The sequence below is a fragment of the Carya illinoinensis genome, chromosome 6, assembly GCF_018687715.1.
Source record: "Carya illinoinensis cultivar Pawnee chromosome 6, C.illinoinensisPawnee_v1, whole genome shotgun sequence".
NCBI classification, from domain to species: Eukaryota; Viridiplantae; Streptophyta; class Magnoliopsida; order Fagales; family Juglandaceae; genus Carya; species Carya illinoinensis.
In genome coordinates, this window is record NC_056757.1 from 19,604,232 (window position 1) to 19,610,582 (window position 6,351).

The window sequence follows — 6,351 nt, forward strand, 5'->3', positions numbered from 1 at the left end:
AAAGTTTTAAAAAATTCACGTAATGGGTTTTCAACTATTCAAACGATGACTTCTCCATTGTTCTTATCCGATTCCACCTGTACCGCCAAGAAATAGAATAGTTTTATTCACCATTAATAAGGATCCTTGACGTTTATCCGCTAATTTTCGTTTTGAATTGTGTTAATTTCGTGTTGAGAATTTGTAAATTTGAATTCAAAGCTGTCGATTATTATATAATTCAATTATTTATGGGCTCCATCGTTACCAACGCCCAAAATTATCGAATGTAGATTAGCACAAACAGTACAAGAAATATGTTATTTAGCCACGATTTTCCTCCCCATGACAACCGCTGGTGGGAAATAGATGGCTTATGCCACAACAAGTCAACAACGAAATGGATATTTTGTTTAGTTTTTTACAATGGTAGTTGTAATAGTTATAGTTATATATATATAGAAAGCAATCCAGATAGTAGTTATGCATAATGTCACAATACAGACACCCAAATGGGTCACTTTTTGGTCCAACAGTAGACCACTATTTTAGTTGTCTCTATTTTATGAGAGCGAGGGGAGTGGTTGAGGACCAAACCAATACTCACGTTTTGGAAAAAAAGAACCTAAGCATTTCTGTTAAGAAAGGGATTTATCAAAGCCTATTGAACAGTTTTTTTACTTTGTCAAAGGAGAGTGGAGCCCCATGTCCCTCTTCTACTGACCTGTGTGAATTGTGATTAGGTGGGTTACGGGTCATTCAAAAGTACATCTCTAAACTATATGCCATTAATTATATTAGATTACCAAATTAGTTCTTTTCATTCTTTATTACTTCTTACTTATAAATAGTAAAATTATTTATATCATTTTTTTTTTGTTTATCATTAGAATAATTTTCATCAAGCAGCATATTATATATGTAGGTTTTTTTGACACATCTTTGTCAATTGTCCATTACCACAGGCCAGTACCGCCAAAGGTTGCTGGCCTGGCCTCTTTTTGGAATAATATTTGAATATTAAAAGTCATTGATTCCAAGGCTCTAAAATTCAAATCACCTAAATCGCCATTACGTCAAAGTGAACCACCTAAACCATTATACTAATAATGCATTTTCAAATCGTTATAATTAAATATTAATATAATCCCCAGACCCCATCCCTTTTTGTTTTCCTACACACTTTTTCTAAAATGATAATTTTTACATGGAGGTGTGGATAAACATTTAGAAGTGGATTGAGGGTGATCCGCTTAAGTTCATCAATGCACGTCCTTTCTGTAAATTTAATGATAATGTTTATAAAAAAATTTCATTATTTAACTATTAGCATATACTTCATTTAAATTGTTTCAATTCATATATGAATTTTGTATAAAATTATATTAAGAATTAGAAACATAAATAAATAAAATTTAGAATGTTGTAATTTTTTTTTTTAATTTATACATTAATAATGACTTAAAATTTAATAATAATGTTTATAAAAGTTTTTTGTTATCTAGATATTAATACACAGTTCATTTAAATGTTTTTGCTTAATATATGAGTTATAAATAAAATTTTGTTGAGAATCTAAAATGTAAAAAAAAAAAAATTAAAATGTTTTAAAATTCTATTTCTTTTGTTTTAGTGTGACCTGTTTCTGGGAGTTGTTACAAGACAGTCAATAAATGTTAGTTTCTGAATAATTTAATATTATTTGTTGGGAGTTTGATATTCAAGCTATTTTAATATGTGTATATAGAAAAGAAAGTTGACATACTATATATCCAAAATGATCATTTTGAGTTATTTATTAAACTAAGTAATAAAGGCACGACTATTTCATTTGTCTTTTTCAATCTTGATATCTAAACAAACCCTACTTTTTCGAGTTTGGTGTGCACATTCAGAAAAGAGGTCAGATATTATGTGTGTTTTCAAAACAAGCAAAATATTGAATAAAGTAAAAGTAGAAGAGAAATGCCAACTAATTAAATCAAAGGGTGAAAGTACAGTAATCACATTAATTGAAGTAGATCATATAGATATGGATGCATGACCCCATGCATTTGAAGTTTTTTAAAATCTTCGACTGTACAAGCTGTTAAAGGTCACAATCTAGTGATCAATAACTTAACATATATGTTTCCTAATGTCTCTGTCCTTTGAACCAGCTGGCAAAGCCTCTCTCTATAAATAGTTCTGCCTTATCTTCCAAGTAAACAGTATTCACTGTTTTCAAAATTAAATAGCCTTAAATATTGGGCACCTGAGATCACCTTAAAGTTTGATGATTGGTATAACCGTACAAGAGCTCTCTCGTATCTTCCAATTATTGGTTTTGAGGGTCCGTATGTAGCAATTCCTCTGTCCCCCAAAGTATAATTATATGTATCATGTATATATATCTATAGATAGAGGAAATCAAAGATAGATCAAGTTGAATATTTTGTAATTAATTCTATGTATCCATTTTGTAAGGTCTTGGTTGCATGCTTTAATTTGGCTTCTCTCAAAACTAAAAAAGAAAAAAAAAATGTTTTGGGTCCAAGATAATATAACTCCTCCTCCATTTTATTCTTCAAAAAGATGAGGATATATTTGCACCATGATGACAAGAAATATTATATTAGAATATTATATAGATCAATGGTGTTGGCAGTTGGCTAGATGCCAAACAAACAAAATCAAAAGAAGCATGTATATATAAGAGAAATACTATTTTACCGTCTGAAGTCCACCGCTTAAAATTCTTTTAATAATTTTATGAAGGTCTTGTCCTACGGAAATACACAAACATTGATTTTTGCACCAAGTTCAGATGAATTGTTTCTGTATAGGGCTCCACCAATGTTAGGTTAGATGTCATTTTTTAATATATGTAAGGTACAACAACAAGGGGTAGCTATTTATTTATTTATTTATTTATATAGAACAGGAGTATAGGAAATTACTACCCTGCATGCCCTCCACCCATTGTACATCTCAAAATATTACTTTATCCATCCAACAAACAATCCATCACACCATATAAAAGGCCACAGAGCCCCACGAAAAAAATATTCAATTCAATTCCCACTGTTTATGGCTCTGTAGATGCCCACACAAGATCATTCTCTCGTCTTTCTAATCCCACCTCCTTTACTTCTTCAACAAAATTTAACTCAACTCCCGGGCTGTTTTTCTCTGTTCCTCTAATCCTCCGCCTCACGAAAATTGTCTTCACCGTCAGACAAAAAGCGAAGTTGTTATAGGTCAGCTCATCATCAATAGCTTTTCTCATGAAAAATCCATACTTACTGTTCTTTTTGTTTTAATGAACGTGAAATATGGTTTTTTTTCTTATTTGTAACAGATTCGGGAAGAGGAAGAAGAAAGGTTGCCTTTCTAGTCTTTCTCGGACAAGGGGTCATAATTTCCAACCAACCAATCGGAGCAGCTGAAGAAGAACAAGAAGGAACAAAAAAGACAGGTTGGTTAAGTTTCTTTCTTATCTTTCACGAGACTTGTTCCATTGGGTATTTGTTCGTCAAAGTACTGAAATATGATATCAGTAAAGTAATCATTCAAACATTCGTCGTTTGGAAAAAAAATTTTGAAAAAAAACTTAGTTTTGGGAAGATCCATCGGTATTCTTCTTCACCGACCTCTATTTCTCATTCAGATGGAGGATGGTATTTCTCTGCCTTTGTCTCCATCTTCGTCTTCGTCGGGTTGAGACCGGAGGCATGCGGGGTTGAGGTTGGAAAGGAGGATGGATGATCAAACCACGGGTCAGAGATCTGACGCGAGAGACCGTGCTTCACTGACGGAGGCGGTGGTGTCTCTGTTTTGCTTTGCTAGAGGCGAAGGTGTGGCGGTGAAGAGGAATAAGTGAAGAGAGAGAGAGAGAGAGAGAGAGAGAGAGAGAGAGAGAGAGAGAGAGAGAGAGAGAGAGAGAGAGAGAGAGAGAGAGAGAGAGGTTTGTGAGAAATGGGTGTGAATGTCGGATAGGCAACAAGAACAAAGAAGAAGTGATAAGTTCATAGATGTGACGAAGACATTGGAACACGGAGGTGGAAATAAAAAGACCAAAACATTTTTCAGCAAAAGAAAAATATAAGCAAACCGATCGAAATTTTGGAATAAAAGTAAGGGTAAAATTGGAAATGAAAATATTAGACGAAAAAACTGTAGCTTAAGCTATTGGCACTTATTAATAATAAGATATATATATACACGCAACTTTTACAATCCAATCGTTCAATATATTATCATTTGGCAATTCTCAATTTTGGCATGGAATAATAGTTGCATACGCAATGACACATTGGGGTTTGATGTGTAGCCTAGCTTTATATTATATATATACAGAGAGAGAGAGAGTAACATCTAACCACAAGACGTGTAGTCATTATCGTCTTGTCATGATCATTTTTAGCGTATAGTCATTATCGTCTGGTCATGATCATTTTTAGCGCGAAGTCCTAGTATAAATCATGAATTTGCATGCCCACCGATGTCTACTAATGTGTTATTATGTCTACCATAGGTGTAGATCGATTCCATGCAATATACTTTACTCATTATCTTATTCTCGTCTCATATGTTGATGTAGCGTTGATCATGAATCGTTATTTTTTTTTCTTTGAAAAATAAGAGCTGCTCAAAAGGTTAGATGGTACGACATCACCATAATGATATAAAAACAGGATTTGAGTACAGTCGTGTATAACAATCTTCTATATAGTAACTTATATAGATAATTAGTTACCCTTAGCAAATGAACAGATGAGGCATGCGGTTGGGTTTCTTTTAAATTAAGTTTGGGGGAGAATTGAGAAGTAAACTTGTCTGTGTATAATGATTGAGACAACAAAATCCCCACTAAGAAATCAAAACAAGGCATGATGGGAATTAATGCTAGCGCTTCACATTTTGCTGGATGATCATTGACAGCAAGAGATCAGTTTATCAGAATTCAAATTGTTCCTCGATTTCATGTGAAATCATTCCCTTTTCAGGAATTTAACACTTTTCCTTCCGGAAAAAAAATCATGCCTAGTGAAAAGGGTTTTTCCAAGCTGAGGCACTTGCCATACATAGCAGGTTATATGCAAACCAGATGATATGATTGCCTACAACGAACAAGATGGTCCAAAATAGTGCTACGTAATAGTTTCTTTAATTTGTTGCTGTCTTGTACTTTTTATTTTCACCTTGGGGAAGTAGATGATATAATATGCATCAGGTTTCTTAATAGTCTAAAGTTTCTTAATAGTCTATGCTCACGATACAATATCGTCGGTGTTTGAGGGATTTTCCCCAAGGCCCCAGACCCATGAGAACTGCCCAGACCAGGCATAAAGAAGATTCCCTAGAGGGTCCAAGAAACTTGGACCAGACCTGTAGGGTTTTCTTAGCGACCTATGTAGGACTCACGACCCACGGAGGTTAGTCATGCTTGTGTGGATCGGGATGGGACGTAACACAGGGTGCGAGAAGCCAAACTAGAGGAGAGGGAAGAAAACATGCCAAGGAAAAGGGACGAGACTCCAAAGCAACACAGGGGAGAGTACCAAAGAGCCCCAAAAGTCTTGGAGGGAAGAGGAAGGCGATAAATGACCAAGAGGAAAGGAAGTGCATGTAAGACGAGCTGTGCAATCTCAAAGGAAAGTATGAGGAAATGATGAGAAAGATGGGGAGCACATCTATGGTAGACCAACTGCTTGTTAGCACGGGCTTGTCCTATAGTGCAATGGTAATGGCTGTTCCATTATCGCCAAAATTTTGAGTTCCCTCCATGGAGGCATATAATGGGACCTGGAATCCAGTGGAGCACTTTGAAACCTTCAAAGTCCACATGACGCTACGTGGGTTCCCTGGGGAGGTGGCTTGCAGAGCCTTCCCATTAACCTTAAAGGGGCCGGCAAGGACATGGTTTGGTTCTCTGGTGGCCGGCTCCATTGAAAATTTCGACGAGTTGGCCCACCTATTCCTCACCCATTTCATGGCTAGCAGGAGGAGAAGGCGTCTTGCTGCTTTCCTCCTCACTGTCAAACAGGGGGAAGGCGAGAGCCTAAAGGCCCACCTAGCTAGATTTAATAAGGAGCAAATGACTACGGAGGATCAAGATGAAAAAATCACCTTAGCAGCACTCCTGGGGGGGAGTTGGACAAACGGACCCTCACGACCCTCCTGGAGTTCATGGACTAGGCTAATAATTTCATCAACGCCAAGAACCCCTTTGCGCCTTGGCTAAACCAAGGCGGCAAGAGCTAGAGCAAGCAGACAAGAAGTGGAAAGCCCCGACAAAAGGCCATGCTCATGAAAAGGCTAAGCGAAAATAGTGGGAGGTAAGGAAAGAGGAACCTACCACAAGACATGCACCATACCGGCATGACCGAT

General features: G+C 36.2%; 1 long non-coding RNA gene across 1 annotated transcript; it reads left to right on the top strand.

Moving 5' to 3' along the window:
* Nucleotides 1–2,905: 2,905 nt before the first annotated feature.
* LOC122314395 lies at nt 2,906–3,382 on the top strand. The gene is made up of 2 exons (XR_006243697.1): nt 2,906–3,218; nt 3,320–3,382. It is a non-coding gene; the product is annotated as an uncharacterized LOC122314395 (long non-coding RNA).
* Nucleotides 3,383–6,351: the final 2,969 nt, after the last annotated feature.